At 37.6% G+C, this 18,086-nt stretch overlaps 1 long non-coding RNA gene across 1 annotated transcript in view; it reads left to right on the forward strand.

Moving 5' to 3' along the window:
* Positions 1-14,887, forward strand: part of LOC131516226 (uncharacterized) — a 36,756-nt gene extending 21,869 nt beyond the window's left edge. The window contains exon 4 of the long non-coding RNA XR_009263951.1: positions 14,750-14,887. This is a non-coding gene — a long non-coding RNA (uncharacterized LOC131516226). The remainder of the gene's footprint in view (positions 1-14,749) is intronic.
* The last annotated feature ends 3,199 nt before the right edge of the window (positions 14,888-18,086 follow it).

Consider the following 18,086-nt stretch of genomic DNA (forward strand, 5'->3'; position numbering starts at 1 on the left):
TTCTCAATCCAGTGAGTATCTTTATGACCACTACATTAAATTCCATATCAGGCATATTACATATCTTCATTTCATTTAGGTCTGTTGTTGTAATTTTGTCTTGTTCATTTGGGATATATTTTTCTGTCTCCTTAATTTGTCTAAATCTCTGCATCTGGTTTTACAAGTTAAGAAAGTGCCTCCTGATCTTGAAAGTATGAGAAAGACACCCTGTAGCATCCTGCAGGGCAGTGTCCCCTCTTCACCAGAACCTGGCATTTTAAGGGTGTCTCCTATGTGTGTTGCCTGAGACCTGCTGTTGTGGCTGAGTCATATTTGCCTTCAGTTATCTGCCATCGCTCTTTTGCCTGCCAGGAGCAGGATTTGGTCCCTATGTCGTTAGCGAGTTAGTCTAAAGCTAAACTGGACTTGATTTGGGTCAGACTAGGCGTTTGCCAGAGCTGCTGTAGAACCAAAGTGCAAGGTGTTCTCACTGTGTTGTCCCCTGAGAAGTTTTCATTGGTGGGTGGGGCCTGCAGTCATATCAGATGTCTGGCCCCAGCCCACTGTTGGGGCTACAGGTGAGTTGGTGTGTGTGGTTTTCTTCCATTCTCTTCTGCGCAAGATAATTTGGGGTGGTGCTGAACTCTGTTGGGACTGCTTGCATACTGCCATGCCTGTGTGGCACTGCTTTGGACAGACTACTGCAGAGGCCAGGTTGGAGTGGGTGCATCTGCAAAAGAGTGTGGGGGTGGGGCCTGCAGTTAGCAAGCTAGGTGGAGAGTGTTTGTGCTATGCTGGTTCCTGCAGATATCCAGGCTGGGGGACAGGGGAAGGAAATGACACCCACCAGCTCTTTGTTCCTAGATAAGTCACCTAAAGATCCTTGCCCCTCCAGCACATTCTCTGAGATTAATAAACAAATATCCCTCCCATACACCCCAGGCATTTTCAAACTGCTGCTTCAGCGAGGCTGTTTGTTATGCTGTCTTTTTAAGGCCAGGGACTCTCATCTTTCAGCTTTCCCAGAGCCAAGCCCACTGATATTTAAAGTTCCAGTTGTTAAGCCCCACTAGTTTTAAGAACTCAGAAGTTAAGGGGCATTGGGTGGCTCAGTTGGGGGTGCCTGGCGTGGGGGTCTGCTCTTCTCTATGTCTGCAGTGTCCCTCTCTTTCCAGGGACAGTCTCACAGATCAGTTTGGCTCAGGACTGCATCTCTACCCTTGCTATTCTTTTTTATGTAGTCTCTTCTCTACATTTAGCTATGGAGAGTCTGTTCTGTCAGTTTTGGGTCATTTTCTGGCTACTTACACTGATGTAGGTATTATCTAGCTGTATCTATGGGATGACATGAGCCTAGGACCCTCCCACTTAGTCATCTTTGCTGGAATTCCCATAGCATATTTTGAATAAAATATAAAGTCCTGATTATAGTCTTCAAGACTCTGCATGACCTTGCCCTTTTTTAACATTCTAACTTCATCTGTCCCCATGTTCCCCTCTCTCCCTGTGTACCATACTTCTCTTTCAGTTATTCAAAAACGTCAAGCTCTCTTATAACTCATTTTGTTCCCTTTACCTACAATGCTATTTCCCCTCCTCTCTTCACACTCGGATTCATTCTAATCCTTAGGTTTCAACTTATATGTCACTGTCACAAGGAGGCCTTCCTTGAACATCCTATCTCAAAATCCTGTCCCAAGATTCTCCATCACTCTACTTCTTTGATTTCTATTAGCAAAATGTAGAGTTTTTCAGTTTGAATAAATAAAGCAAGATCTAAATACATACTGCACACAAAAAACACACTAAAATTAAAATAAGCTTAAGACAATTTTGAAAGTAAAAGAAAAGTAAAAAATATACCAGGCAAACAGCAATCATAAGAGAGCTGAAATGGTTATATTAATACCTGACAAGATATATTTTAAAACAGGAACTACTACTACAAACAAAAAGGAGTATTTCATAATGTAAACAGGGTCAGTATATCAGAAATATATCACAATTATAAATGTATACAGACTTATAGACGGCCCCCAAATATATGAAGCAACAACTGACATAGATAATTCAACAGTAGCTGGATATGTGAATGCCTCATTCTTAATAACTTATAGAACACTACACAAAAAATCAGCAAGAATATAGAAGATTTGAACAATGTTACTGGAGAGTAGCAGAATATGGCACCCCAAAATATGCCATTTTGGCATAAGAATTATTTTGAGCTAAAGACACTTGAAAAACAAGAGATGCAAGAAAGGCATTCTGACCTTTCCTTTTCTTCCTGAAAGCAGCAGATAAAACTCCCAATGGGAAAGACACCCTTCCTATACCAGGAAGAAAAAAAAAATTCTCATCACCAAAGACTGAATAGAGGCCTAGACAAATCTATACAAACAGACCTTGTTAAAGTAACTCTTACCTTCTTTTATTCTTCCACTTATTTTAGTTTCCCACAACTGCTACGTTGTTCAATCTGGTTTATAAGCACTTGAGCCTATCCACCTTTTGGGTCTTTATTTCCACATGGGGGCTCCCATGTAAATGTTAAGCTCTATGCTTTTCTCCCCATTACTCTGTTCTATATCAATACGATTCTCAGGCCCAGCCAGAGACCCTGAGAGGGTAGAAGTTTTAATTCCCCTACGATATCAACCAATTCAATCTGACATCTATAAAATATTCCACCAAACAGTGCTTGAATACACATTCCTTTCAAACAAGCATTCTCCAGAATATTTCATAAGCTCAATCATAAAATAAGTCTCAAAAAATTTAAAGAATGTTTACATCAAACAAAGAATGCTTTTCAATGACATGAAATTAAATTAGAAACTAAAAGGTAGCAAAAAAGGATATCCTTTTTTTGAGGATATCCTGGATATCCTTAGATATTTGGAAATTGAAAAACATACTTCTAAAATCCATAGATCATAGAAGAATTTGCAATGGACACTAGAAAATATTTTTAATTTAATAAAAACAAAAATAAAATTTTTGAATTTGATAAAAACAAAAATAAAATCTCAAAATTTATGAGATGTAGCTTAAAGCAATACTTAAAAGTAAATTTATAGCTTTAAGAGTCTTTATCAGAAAAGTGTCAAATCAATAACCTAAGCTTCTACCTTAAGAAACTAGAAAAAGAAGGGCAAATTATACTAATGAAAGCAAGCAGAAGAAATGAAATAACAAGCATAAAAGCAGAAAACAATGAAATAGAAAACAGAAAAAAAAAACAGAGAAAATAAAGGAACCCAAATGTTAAAAATAGAATAGATGGACAGATAAAGACAAATACACACAAACATACAGGAATGAAAGAAAGAACATCACTATTGGCCATGCAGAAATTTAAGGGATTATAAGGCAATATTATAAACATCTTCATGTCAATAGAACAGACAACTTAGATAAAATGGAAAAATCCTAGAAAGGTACAATTACCAAACCAAACTCAAGAAGGTATAAAAAATCAGAGAGAAGTCTGGGAAGATGGTGGAGTATGAGGATCTTAGGCTCACCTCCTCCCACAGATACACCCAGACAACAGCCACATCACTGTAACTAACCCATAAAACGAATCTAGGACTGGCAGAACAGACTCTCCACAGTTAATTGTAGAGAAGAGGCCACACTGGAAAAAAATGGTAGGAAGGGTAGAGTCCCAGGTGGGAAACAAACCAACCTATCAGACTAACTACAAACTCAAGGGATACCACAACCATGGAGAACAGAGAGGAACAGAATCACATCAGGCACCCCAGAAATAGGAGACCTGCACTGGGAAGACAGTCCCTATAACATTTGGCTTTGAAAACCAGAGGGGTTTATCTTCTTGAGCTTTTACAATCAGTGGGGCTTGACACCAGCAACTTTAAAACTCAGCAGGCTCAGGGGCTCCCAGGTGGCTCAGTCAATTAAGCGTCTCACTTTGACTCAGGTCATGATCTCACAGCTTTAGGTTCAAGCCCCGCGTCAAGCTCTGTGTGGACAGCTCAGAGCCTGGAGCCTGTTTCGGATTCTGTGTCTCCCTCTCTTTATGCCCCTCCCATGTTCATGTTCTGTCTCTCTCATTCTCTCAAAAATAAATAAACTTTAAAAAAATAATTAAAGAAAATAAAAAAAAACTCAGTGGGCTCAGCTCTGGGAGAGCCAGAGGGCAACAGGAAATAGTTCCCACCCTTTAAGAGACAGCATAACAAACAACTCCATTGAGATATAGCAAAGCAGCAGCCATTTTAAAAGTACCTGCATTATATGGGAAGGGGATTTATTTACTAATCTCAGAACTTTGCTGGAGGGGCAGGGATCTTTAAGAGACTTCTCTGGGAACAGAGGAGCTGGTTAACATCATTTCTCTCCCCAACCCTCACCCTCCAGCCTCGATATTCAGACACCTTTGGGAACCAGTGTGAACCTATCTTGCTAACACCTTGTGCCTTGTTCCCACATTCTCCTGCCGATCAGGCCCATCTAGCCTGCTCCAATCAGCAGGAGTCCCTCCAAAGCATCTCATTCTGCAAGCAGACCTGCTAGTGACTAGCAGCACTCCAAACCGACTCTTCCTTTAGAGAGAGAAAGATAACTACACACACCAGTTTAAATGGATCCCCAGCAGTGGGCTGGATGCAAACATCTGATCTGACTGCTAGCCTGTCACCAACAAAAATCTCACAGGAGGCAGCACAAAGAGCCCTATAGTTCAGGGTCACTGCAACCCCAACAGACAGACTGGAGCAGACATCTGGTGTCTCCACAGGCTTCACTCACCAATGAAAGCCCTTCTTGGGACAATGAAGGGAGACTGCTCTGAAGTGCCAGGTGACCACAGTTCCAAAAAATAGGCTGAGGGGAAGCATCTGGTCTGACCCAACTACAGGACCAAGACAGCCCCAGAATTTCCCTTTAACCACACACAGACCAAACCCTGCCCACAACAGGCAAAGAGGGCAATTGCAGCCAAGTTGGCTGAAGGCAAATGCAGCTCAATCACAACAGAAGGGCACACACAAAACACATAGGGGACACCCCTGAAGCATCAGGTTCTGGTGAGAAGGGAACATCATGCAGGAAAGGACTACCGGACCTCTTCTTTATAAGGTCACTATTTTCAAGATGAGGAGACATAAGTGACCTTCCTAACACATGGAAACAGATGCAGAGAGTTAGACAAAATGAGGAGACAGAGGAATATGTCCCAAATAAAATAGGACAAAATAAGGCAAAACAACTAAATGAGATGGAGACAAGCAATATGCATGGTAGAGAATTCAGAGTAATGGTCATAAAGATACTTGCTGGACTTGAGAAAAAAGTGGATGATCATAGTGACACCTTCAACAAAAAGATAGAAAATAGGAAAAAGAAGCAGAGATGAGAAGTCAATAAATGAAATTTAAAATACATTCAAGAGAATAAATAGTAGACTAGAGGAAGCACAATAATGGATCAGAGAACTGGAAGACAGAGTAATAGAAAGCAACCAAACTGAACAGCAAAAATAAAAAAAGAATAAAAACTTGAATATGTTAAGGGAACTCAGGATATCATCAGATGTAATAACACTGGTGTTATAGGAATCCCCAAAGGAAAAGAGAATAAGGGAGCAGAAAATTTATTTGAAGAAATAATTTATTTGAAGAAAATTTCCTGAATCTGGGGAATGAAACAGAAATCCAGATCCAGGAAGCACAGAGATCCCCCAAAGAGGTCCACAGCAAGATACACAATAAGTAAAATGACCAAAAGTAGGGGTGCCTGGCTGGCTCGGAGGAGCACGTGACTATTCATCTCAGGATTGTGAGTTTGAGCCTCACATTAGATGTAAAGATTACATAAATAAATAGACTAACTTAAAAAAAAAGACCAAAAATAGTGATAAAGAGAGAATTTTAAAAGCAGCAAGTGAAGAGAAGACAGTTACATAGAAGGCAAACCCCATAAGGCTCTCAACTGAATTTTCAGCAGAAACTTTGCAGGCCAGAAGGGAGTGGCATGATATATTCACAGCACTTAAAGGGAAAAACTTGCAGTCAAGAATATTCTGTCAAGCCTATCATTCAGAATAGAAGGAGAGATAAACAATTTGCCAGGAAAACAAAAGTTGAAGGAATTCATTCACTAAACCAGTCTTTCAAGAAACTTAAATAAAAGGTAATTCTTTGAGTGGAAAGAAAAGACCATAGACAGGAGTAAGAAAATTAGGAAAGGAAAAAATTTCAGAGGTACATATAAACATAACAAAAATAATAATCACTTATAAGCCAGTCCAGAAGTTATAGCACAAAAGCAATAAAATAACTCAAAAGATTTACAAAATAATAGGATGTAAATAAAGTGTGACATCATGTACACAAAACGTGGGAGAGGAGTGCAAATTTAGTGATTTAGAATGGGTTCAAATTTTAGCAACCATCATCTTAATATATATAGACTGCTTAATATAGACTGTACAGAATGTTATATATAAATGTAAAGGTAACCAGAAATCAATAACCTGTAGTAGACAAGCAGAAAATAAAGAGAAAGGAATCCAAGCATAGCACTAGAGAAATCCATTACACCACAAGGGAAGAGAACAACAAAGGAACAGATAGAAACTACGAAAACAACTATAAGGTAACAACATGGTAATAAGTGCATACCTATCAATAATTACTTTGAATGTAAATGGACTAAGTGCTCCAATAAAAATATAGGCACCAGGAAGATTATTATCATTACTAAAAGCAGGGTAATTCCCAATGTTTGGAGTGTACTTTGGAGCTATAGTCCCCAAGACCCCCCCCCTCAAAAAAATATCAAAATCAAATAAGTCAAAGAAAGACTCCATTGAAGGAGTCACCCTTTTAATTCAAGCAACTTAATCTGTGATCTTAGGTAAGTGACTTTCAACTTCCCCAGCAGAGTGAATCCAGACACAGCAGGTAGTGTTAGCCACACCACAGACACATCCTTGCTCAGCTAAAAGATAATCAAGAGTTGTTCTATTATTAATAACAACTTTGGCCAGAGAGTCTAGAGAATCTTTATTGGGAAGCTATTGTCCTAGCACGAGATGCTGCAGTATCTTCAACAATAAAGGAGAGGGTTTGTTTTGTTTTTAATGTTTATTTATGTTGAGAGAGAGTGAGTGCACAAGCATGGCAGGGACGGGGCAGGGGGAATGAGAGAGAGAAAAAGAGAAAGAGAAGATCCCAAGCAGGCTCCACGCTCAGTGCACAGCCCAACTTGAGGCTTGATCTCATGATTACAAGATCCTGACCTGAGCCAATATCAAGAGTTGCATGCTTAACTGACTGAGCCACCCAGGTACCCAAGGAGAGAGTTTTGATCATATTTTCATTTTCACTTACTCCTAACCAGGGAACACGGCCCTGTCAAAGGAAGGAAATCCTTAATCATGAATGCCTCCTGGTAGTTCCTTTCTAATTTGACAATGTAGATCCAGGAAAGTTGGTCATTGAGATGTCTAGTTTCCTTGTGAAAAGTTAGTTAGATAACCTAAGAAGCATTGCTCAGCTATCTTCCCACAACCTAGGCATTCATAGACCCAAGAATAATAACCACCATAGACATAGACAAACCCTGTCAGGGCACAAATCATTCCCATTAGGGTGGTAGGATTTCTGTGTTTATCTATTCAAGCAAGAGATCAGGTTTTCAGTGCATATGTGGAGAAAATCTAGCCTGAAAGAATGAGTCATTCTCAATACCTTGCAAAGATAGGTGGTGCTGGTGACAGCTCTTAGAGAGTTGTGGCAAATCTGATAGATAATCCTGAGAAAATGGGGTACAAGTGTACTAAGATTTATATAAGGAGTTGTATCTAATTGGGTGCATACAGTTATAACTGAAGAAAGGTAAAATAAAGCACAAGTTGTTCTGGCCATCAAAGGTGAACTTGGTAAGAGACTACTAATGGGGTTCGACTATAGTTTATGGTGATGTTAGGAAAAGAAATTCATTACAGGGTGGACCAGGGGGGTCTCTAGCACCATGGACAGATCAAAAAAAATTTTTTTTTTTAATTTTTTTTTTTTTTTTGTCAACATTTTTTATTTATTTTTGGGACAGAGAGAGACAGAGCATGAACGGGGGAGGGGCAGAGAGAGAGGGAGACACAGAATCGGAAACAGGCTCCAGGCTCCGAGCCATCAGCCCAGAGCCTGACGCGGGGCTCGAACTCACGGACCGCGAGATCGTGACCTGGCTGAAGTCGGACGCTTAACCGACTGCGCCACCCAGGCGCCCCCAGATCAAAATTTTTGATGACAAATCCAATAGGCTGGAAGGTTACCCCCCTTAGCAATGGTCTGGGAGACACAAATGAGCAAGTTCTCTTTCCAGGCCAATTACAGAGTAAAGGAAAGGAAGACAAGAAAAGATTCTGTTTAATTGAAGTATGAAATGTTGTTCTGGCATCTATGGCAGAAGCAGTCTACCTTGATGTCAGTTTCTCCTCTCCCTTGTCTATGTGATTTGGAGGTCTCCAGCATCTCTACACACTAGATGTCAGGTGGAGACTCCTCAGCTGTGAGATGATTATCGAAGGCTCAATGCTCCCACAGTCATAGGGCTCAGTGCTCTAATACATCAGTGTCAATGGTCAGGAGAACTTGGTAAGGTCATTTTCACTGGGGCTCAAGAGCTGTTTTACTTCGATGATGTTCTCAAAATACCTAGTCTCTGGACAACCTGGGAGAAATGGACAAATTCCTAAACACCCACACATTTCCAAAACTCAAGCAGGAAGAAATAGAAAACTCGAGTAGACCATAACCAGTGAAGAAATTGAATCAGTTGTCAACAATCTCCCAACAAATAAGAGTCCAGGACCAGATGGCTTCCCTGGGGAAGTCTACCAGACATTTTAAGCAGAGATAATACCTATCCTTCTCAAGCTGTTCCAAAAAATAGAAAGGGAAGGAAAACTTCCAGACTCATTCTATGAAGCCAGCATTACTTTGATTCCTAAACCAGACAGAGACCCAGTAAAAAAAGAGAACTATAGGCCAATATCCCTGATGCATATGGATGCAAAAATTCTCAACAAGATACTAGCAAATCAAATTCAACAGCATATGAAAAGAATTATTCACCATGATGAAGTGGGATTCATTCCTGGGCTACAGGGCTGGTTCAACATTCGCAAATCAATCAATGTGATACATCACATTAATAAAAGAAAAAATAAGAACCATATGATCCTGTCAACTGATGCAGAAAAAGCCTTTGACAAAATTCAGCATCCTTTCTTAATAAAAACCCTCGAGAAAGTCGGGACAGAAGGAACATACTTAAATGTCATAAAAGCCATTTATGAAAAGATCACAGCTAATATCATCCTCAATGGGGAAAAACTGAGAGCTTTCCCCCTGAGATCAGGAACACGACAGGGATGTCCACTCTCACCGCTGTTGTTTAACATAGTGTTGGAAGTTCTAGCATCAGCAGTCAAACAAAAGGAAATCAAAGGCATCAAAATTGGTAAAGATGAAGTCAAGCTTTCACTTTTTGCAGATGACATGATATTATACATGGAAAATCTGATAGACTCCACCAAAAGTCTGCTAGAACTGACACATGAATTCAGCAAAGTCACAGGATACAAAATCAACGTACAGAAATCAGTTGCATTCTTATACACTAATAATGAAGCAACAGAAAGACAAATAAAGAAACTGATCCCAATCACAGTGGAACCAAGAAGCATAAAATACCTAGGAATAAACCTAACCAAAGATGTAAAAGATCTGTATGCTGAAAACTATAGAAAGCTGATGAAGGAAATTGAAGAAGATACAAAGAAATGGAAAAACATTCCATGCTCATGGATTGGAAGAATAAATATTGTTAAAATGTCAAAACTACCCAAAGCTATCTACACATTCAATGCAATCCCAATCAAAATTGCACCAGCATTCTTCTTGAAGCTAGAACAAGCGATCCTAAAATTTGTATGGAACCACAAAAGACCCTGAATAGCCAAAGTAATATTGAAGAAGAAGACCAAAGCGGGAGGCATCACATTCCCAGACTTTAGCCTCTACTACAAAGCTGTAACCATTAAGACAGCATGGTATTGGCACAAAAACAGACACATAGACCAATGGAATCAAATAGAGACTCCAGAATTGGACCCACAAAAGTATGGCCAACTAATCTTTGACAAAGCAGGAAAGAATATCCAGTGGACAAAAGACATTTGTCTCTTTAACCAATGGTGCTGGGAGAACTGGACAGCAACATGCAGAAGGATGAAACTAGACCACTTTCTTACACCACTCACAAAAACTCAAAATAGATAAAGGACCTGAATGTGAGACAGGATACCATCAAAACCCTAGAGGAGAAAGCAGGAAAAAACCTCTCTGACCTCATCCCCAAAGGCACATCCCCTGACACATCCCCAAAGGCAGGGGAATTAAAAGCAAAAATGAACTACTGGGACCTCATGAAGATAAAAAGCTTCTGCACAGCAAAGGAAACAATCAACAAAACTAAAAGACAACCAACAGAATGGGAAAAGATATTTGCAAATGACATATTGGACAAAGGGCTAGTATCCAAAATCTATAAAGAGCTCACCAAACTCCACACCCGAAAAACAAATAATCCAGTGAAGAAATAGGCAGAAGACATGAATAGACACTTTTCTAAAGAAGACATCCGGATGGCTAACAGGCACATGAAAAGATGCTCAACGTTGCTCTTCATCAGGGAAATACAAATCAAAACCACACTGAGATACCATGTTCATGCCAGTCAGAGTGGCTAAAATGAACAAATCAGGAGACTATAGATGCTGGCGAGGATGTGGAGAAACGGGAACCCTCTTGCACTGTTGGTGGGAATGCAAACTGGTGCGGCCGCTCTGGGAAACAGTGTGGAGGTTCCTCAAAAAATTAAAAATAGATCTACCCTATGACCCAGGAATGGCACTGCTAGGAATTTACCCAAGGGATATGGGAGTGCTGATGCCTAGGGGCACTTGTACCCCAATGTTTATAGCAGCACTCTCAACAATAGCCAAAATATGGAAAGAGCCTAAATGTCCATCAACTGATGAATGGATAAAGAAATTGTGGTTTATATACACAATGGAATACTATGTGGCAATGTGAAAGAATGAACTATGGCCTTTTGTAGCAACATGGATGGAACTGGAGAGTGTTATGCTAAGTGAAATAAGTCATACAGAGAAGGCCAGATACCATATGTTTTCACTCTTATGTGGATCCTGAGAAACTTAACAGAAGACCATGGGGGAGGTTAAGGGGGAAAAAACTTACAGAGAGGGAAGGAGGCAAACCACAAGAGACTCTTAAAAACTGAGAATAAACTGAGGGTTGATGGGACATGGGAGGGAAGGGAAAATGGGTGATGGGCATTGAGGAGGGCACCTGTTGGGATGAGCACTGGGTGTTGTATGGAAACAAATTTGCCAATAAATTTCATATTTAAAAAATAATAAAATGCAAACAAAAATAAAAAATAAAAATTTAAATATTCAAATAAGTAGCTAATTAGACAGTAATAATATCATCATAGAAATTAGGAAATATTTATGATCATAGAAATTAGGAATATAGTGGAATGAATATAACAAAAATATTATATATCAAAACTTGAGGATGCATCTAGATTATCATAAAAAGATTTATATTGTATGATTCCACTTATGTGAGGTATCTAGAATAGTGAGATTCATAAATACAGAAAGTTGAATGGTGGTTGCCAGGGGCCAGCAGGAGAGAGGAAAATGGGGAGTTCTTGTTCAATGGATGTAGTTTCAGTTTTATAAGATGTAAAATTCTGGCGATTGGTTGCACATCAGTGTGAACATAGGTAACTTTAATGAACTGCACACTTCAAAATGGTTAAGATGGTAAATTTTATATGTATTTTATCACAATTCTAATTTTTTTAATTAATAGAGGATTTTATGAACAACTGTATCTAATAATTTTAAAAAGTTAAATGAAATATCTTAGAAAAATATAAATTACCAAATCTGAAAACATGAGTAGACATATAATTCTTAAAGATGTAATGCAAAAACTTACTTCTGCCAAAAAAAGATAGTAATCACCGTTACTTTGGTTCCTACATTCTGTCCCGATTGGCTTCTACCCGTCTCATCTTTCATCTCATCAGCCTAATGAAGAATTGATAGGGCAGGTTGAATGCTGTTATCTCTTCATGTGGTCTCTAGTCACTTGGAGCTTTAAATCCCCTTGCTTCCCTACACCCACCCTCTGTTTCAGCCAGTCTAATCTCATCAGTTTTTCCCTAGTAGTCTCTGCTTTGAAATTGTCTTCATACAGCTTCTACCTAGAAACCTATGTTTTCACTTATTTTTCCAGTTGTCTATTTTTAGGGTCCATTTAAAATCTAGGCTGCTCACAAGCCTTGATAAGATTTAGAAAGCTGTCCCACTTCCTAGTTCATGCTCAAAAAATGTGGACTTGAAAGTTCACATGCTTACTTTGAAATTAGTCATTTTACCGTGTCTTGTATTGGACTTTCCTAATTGTCAGCTGTTCCATGTATTCTCCTTGGGGTCTTGAGTGGTACCTGGACAGTTAGGGCATGAATCCAGGGTTCTTGAGGTTGTAATAGAAAGGGACTGTTGCTTTATTAAGAATGCTCACCTCTTCAGCTGGCTGGAGAAGACCAGACTCCAGTGCAGGCTCTGTGTCTGCTTGTTGCTTCCCTAGGGTTCTGCTTACAACTTGAATGCCCAGTTACTGGTACTCTTCCCACAATGTATAGTCAGCTGCCTGACCTATTGAGACCCGTTGGTAGTATCCTGGCTTGCTTTCTTTTCTTTTTTCTTTTCTTTTCTCTTTTCTTTTCCTTTTCTTTTCTTTTTTCTTTTCTTTTTAGAGACGGTGAGAGCTCAGGGAGGGGGGCACATAAAACGGGAGGAAGAGAATTCCAAGAAGGTCCCAGCAGAGCCTGACGCAGGTCCCGACCCCATGACTCTGAGATTCTAACCTGAGTCAAAATCAAGAGTTGAACGCTCAACCAACCGAGCCACCCAGACACCTCTCCTGGCTGTATTAACAATTATATATTTTTTCAAGTTTATTTATTTATTTTGAAAGAGAGAATGCTAATGGTTTGGGAGGCAGAGAGAGAGAGAGAGAGAGAGAGAGAATCCCAAGCAGGCTCCACACTGTCAATGCAGAGACCAATGCAGGGCTTAAACTCACAAACTGTGAGATAATGACCTGAGCCAAAGTCGGATGCTTAACTGACTGAGCCAGCAAAGCATCCCATATTTCTAAGTATAGATGAAAAAACGATACATTCACATTACAAACAAAATGAGGACTATTCAGAAATATTTTAAATTAGAGATGCTTTTGTTAGAAGGTAATACCTTAAACAAAATATGTAATGTCACATGTAAAAAGAAATCCCAAGTTCAGGCAATTTTAGGGCTAGTTTATTGAGGCTCAACAATGTTATGAACTCAGGATGTTTTTCTTTTCTCTCTGCTTCTTTTAACATATCTGCTTCTCTTCAGATTAACTATCTTCAACCAAGATGTCTTTAATAGTTTTAGGTGTCATATTTAGACATAGCACAATATACAGCTAAAGAGTTATTGTTTACTTTTATTTATAACATTGAACAAACCTTTTCTGATGTCTCTCAGTAAGCATATGTCTTGACCTAAATTGGATTACTTGCCCATTACAAAACAAATGACTGGACAGTGGAACAGCACCACTATGATTAGCTTAGAGCCTTGGACTGCTCAGTACATGATCAGTTGATGACCCTAGAATTCCTTGAAGCAAATTGCTCTGTGGAAGAGGGTGGATGCCTGAACTGAGTTATTTTTTTAGGAAGCTGGAAGGGGATTACCAGCATGACAGCAGAGTTGGCAACAACATGACAGTTGTAGGAATAAAGACAGTAGAAAGCATTCATAATCTACTCATTGGAGACAATCATGATGTCTTTGTACAGACTTTTTAAAAAATTTTTGTGTACAAAAATATCTATTTCTTTTAACCAAATTTAGTTAAATTAAGTTTTGACCAAAATTGGATTGTAATATTTTTTTATAATATGACTTGGTAGCTGTTGCCTTTCTGTTAGTGAATATGGGTTTCATCATTATTTTAATGTTGCCATATTTTATTAAATATGTATGTCATAATTTAATAAATTTTCTTTCCTTGAACATTTTAAATATTTAGAAAATGCTTCAGTGAACAATTTGTTAAAACATCTTTGCACACTTTATTTTTTCCTGGAGGGAAAGACATAGGAATAAAATTGCTAGAATCTGGACTTGTGGTGTTCTTTCAGAAAGATTATATGTAGCTGACAGTGTGTGGATGTACTTACCTTCTTTCCAACCTGATCAACTAGATATTAGTGATGTGTTTACTATAGCTTAGTCATTAAAAGCATTGGTTTTGGGGGTTTACCTACCTGGGATTATATCATAACTCTATTATTTACCAGTTGTATGACTTTGGGAAGTCATATAACTTAACTTCTCTGAGCTGGTTTTATCTGTAAAGTTGGAGACGGGGAGGGTGTTCATACTTGATTAGTATTGATAGTTGGGAAGATTAATGGACATAATGTTTTTAATTTCTTATTCTAGGCCCTGGTACATAATAAAGTCAGAATATTTGAGATGTGCTTTTAAAATTTATTATAAAATAAAATATCTTAATTTTGAATTAATTATTTTTATTTTCTCATTTTTTTCCCTGAACAAATCCCATAGCTGGGCTGAGAAAAGAGATGCATTGAAACTTGTAACATCTGAAGATAAGGAAGACTTGGGAAAGTTAGTGGATGTGTACTGAAGCATCTAAATAAATTTAGTGCTGAAGCATCTAAATAAAGATTGGTTATTACTGGAGAGCTTTGTCCTTCAGGACCCATCCATTGGTGAGCTGGGTTGTATGTGTCTGGGTGCATGTGCGCGTTTGCATTAGCACATTTGGGTGTATGTGTGTGCATGTGCATGCTTGGGTGTACACATGTTTATGTGAGCTTTCCCTCATATTTCTGAATCTTTTTCTGAGCTTGTGAAGGTATTTAAGAATGTTTTCCTTGAAACTTTATTATATCTCATGAATCAAACTATCAATACGTCGAGAATTTTTTAGAGACTGGTATTTGATGTATTTTTATTTCTTTAATGTTTATTGGTCTCTTTAAGCTTCCTATTTCTTCTTCTACCAGCTTTTCTCATTTTGTATTTTCTAGTGTCTAAAATTCATTAGCCTATATCTGTTCTTATATTTATTCCTTTATGATATTAAATATCCTTAGTATTATTGGTTATTTTCATTCTTAATTCATTGCTGATTTATCTTTTATTTTCTTGGCCATTTTGACTATTTTAAAATATATTCTTAAAGAATCATCTCTTGCATATGCATAACAAAATATATTTATGCATAACATATATGCATATATAATAAATATATTGCATAATAAATAATATGCATAACATAATATTTATCTTTTTAACCATTTGTGAATGTATAACACAGTGGCATTAAATACACTCACAAGACAGTGGTATACCCATTACCACTGCCTATTCCAAAACTTTTTAAATATCATCTTTAGCATAAACTATATAACAATTAAAAACAATAACTCTCCATTCTTCTACTAGTCCCTGGCAACTGCTATTCTGGTTTCTGTCTCTGAATTTGACTATTATATGTAACTTACTTAAGCGGAATCATGCAATATTTGACCTTTTGTGTCTGGCTTATTTCAGTGAGTATGTTTTCAAGTGTCATCCATGTTGACAAAATTTCCTTATTTTCTATGAATAGAACAGCATTCTATTGTGTATATGCCACATTTTGTTTATACATTCATCTGCTAATAGACACTTAGACTCTTTCTCCCTTTTGGCTACTGTGAATAATGCTGCTATGAACATTGGTCTGCAGATACCTATTTGGATCTCTGCTTCCAGTTCCTTTGGACATGTACCTAGGAATTATAATTCCTGGGTCATATGGGTCATATGGTAGTCTTATGTTTAACTTCTTGAGAAACTGTTTTCTACAGGGGCTGCACCACTTTATTTTTCCACCTGCAGTGCAGGAGGGTTCCAATTTCTCTACATCCTTGCCAACACTTTTTATCTTTCATTTTTGATTTTGGCCATCCTAGTAAGTGTGAAGTAGTATCTTGTTTTGGTTTCGATTTGCATTTACCTAATGACTAATGATATTGGGTACCTTTTCATGTACTTGTTGGCCATTTGTATATCTTCTTTAGAGAAATGTTTGTTCACGTCTTTTGCCCGTCTTTAATTATATTGTTTGCTGTGTTGTTGTTGTCGAGTGTCAGGAATTTTTATATTTTCTGAATATTAATCCCTTACCAGATATATAGTTTTTAAATATTTTCTCTCAATCATTATTTTACCTCCTCACCTTCTTGATAGTATCCTTTGATGCAAGAAAATCTTAATTTTAATGAAACTGGGTTTTTTTGTTGTTGTTGTTGTCAGTCCTTTGGTTACATCCATGAAATTGTTGCCAAATCCAGTGTCATGAATATTTTCTCCAGTGTTTTTTACTGAGTTTTTATAGTTTTAGCTCTTAAATTTAGATCTTTGACTAAACTTAAGGGATTAAACTTATTGGATTTGGAGTTCATTTTTATATATGATGTAGGGTAAACATCTAATTTCATTCTGTTGCATGGGATATCCAGTTTTCCTAGCATTCATTTTTTAAAAATTATTTTAAAGAAATCTCTATACCCAGTGTGGGGCTCAAATTCACAACCCCAAGATCAACAGTCTTATGTTTTACCAACTGAGCTGGCCAGGTGCCCCAACAGCATTCATTCTTAAGACTATCCTTTCCTTGGGATGGTTGGGTGGCTCAGTCAGTTAAGCATCTAACTCTTGATCTCAGGATTGTGAGATCAAGCCCTGCATTGGGCTCTGTGTTGGGCTCTGTGCTGGACGTGGAGCCTACTTAGAAAAAAAAAAAAAAAAGACTATTCTTGTTGAAAATCAGTTGACCATATATGTAAGGTTTTACTTCTGGGCTTTCTATACTATTCCATTGGTTTATGTGTGTATCCTTACTCCAGTTACATGTGTTTTTTTTAATTTTTAGTTGTGGTGAAATATATATAACATATATATACGTAAAACAAAATTTACCATCCTTACCATTTTTAATCATACAGTTCGGTAATATTAGTTATGTCACATTTATGTAATCAGTCTCCAGAAAGCTTTTTATCTTGTATAAATGAAACACCATTTGATAGTACTGACATATGAAAAATGACTTAAGTCTTCGTTTCCATCAACATGGGATATCTGCTCCATTTATTTAGGTCCCTTTTATATTCTTTTAGTAATGCTTTCTAGCTTTTAGTATACAAGTCTTTCACCTCCTTGGTTAGATTAATTCCTAAATATTTAATTCTTTTAGATGCTGTTATAAAGGGAATTGCTTTCTTAATATAGTTTTAAGATAGCTCCTTGGTGGTATACAGAATCACAATAGCTTTTTGTGTATTTATCTTGTACCCAACAACTTCGCTGATAATTTATTAGCATGACTATTTTTCTTTGTGGATTTTTAAAGATTTTCTATATAGGGTCATGTCATCAGTGAATAAAGATTGTTTTACTTCTTCCTTTCCAATTTAGATGCATTTAATTTCTTTTAGTTGTTTAATGGCTGTAGCTAGAACTTCCAGTACAATATTGACTAGTAGTGGTGAAAGTGGGCACACTTCTCTTGTTTTGAATCTTAAGGGGAAAGCTTTCAGTCTTTCACCAATAAATATGATGTTAGCTGTGGGTTTTTCCTAAATATCTTTTATGGTGTTGAGGAATTTTTACTGTACTCCTAGTTTTATGAGAGGGTTTTTTTTTTAATAATAAAAGGGTGCTGGATTATGTTGAATGATTTTTCTGCATCTTTTGAGGTGGTCATATGTTTTTTCCTCTTTGTTGTATTAATGTGATATATTGTAATGATTAGGTTTCTTGTTATAATCCACAATTGTGTTCATGGAATAAATGACACTTTAATGTGAATAATCTTTTTAAAATGTTG

Source organism: Neofelis nebulosa, chromosome 1 (assembly GCF_028018385.1).
Source record: "Neofelis nebulosa isolate mNeoNeb1 chromosome 1, mNeoNeb1.pri, whole genome shotgun sequence".
Taxonomy (NCBI): Eukaryota; Metazoa; Chordata; class Mammalia; order Carnivora; family Felidae; genus Neofelis; species Neofelis nebulosa.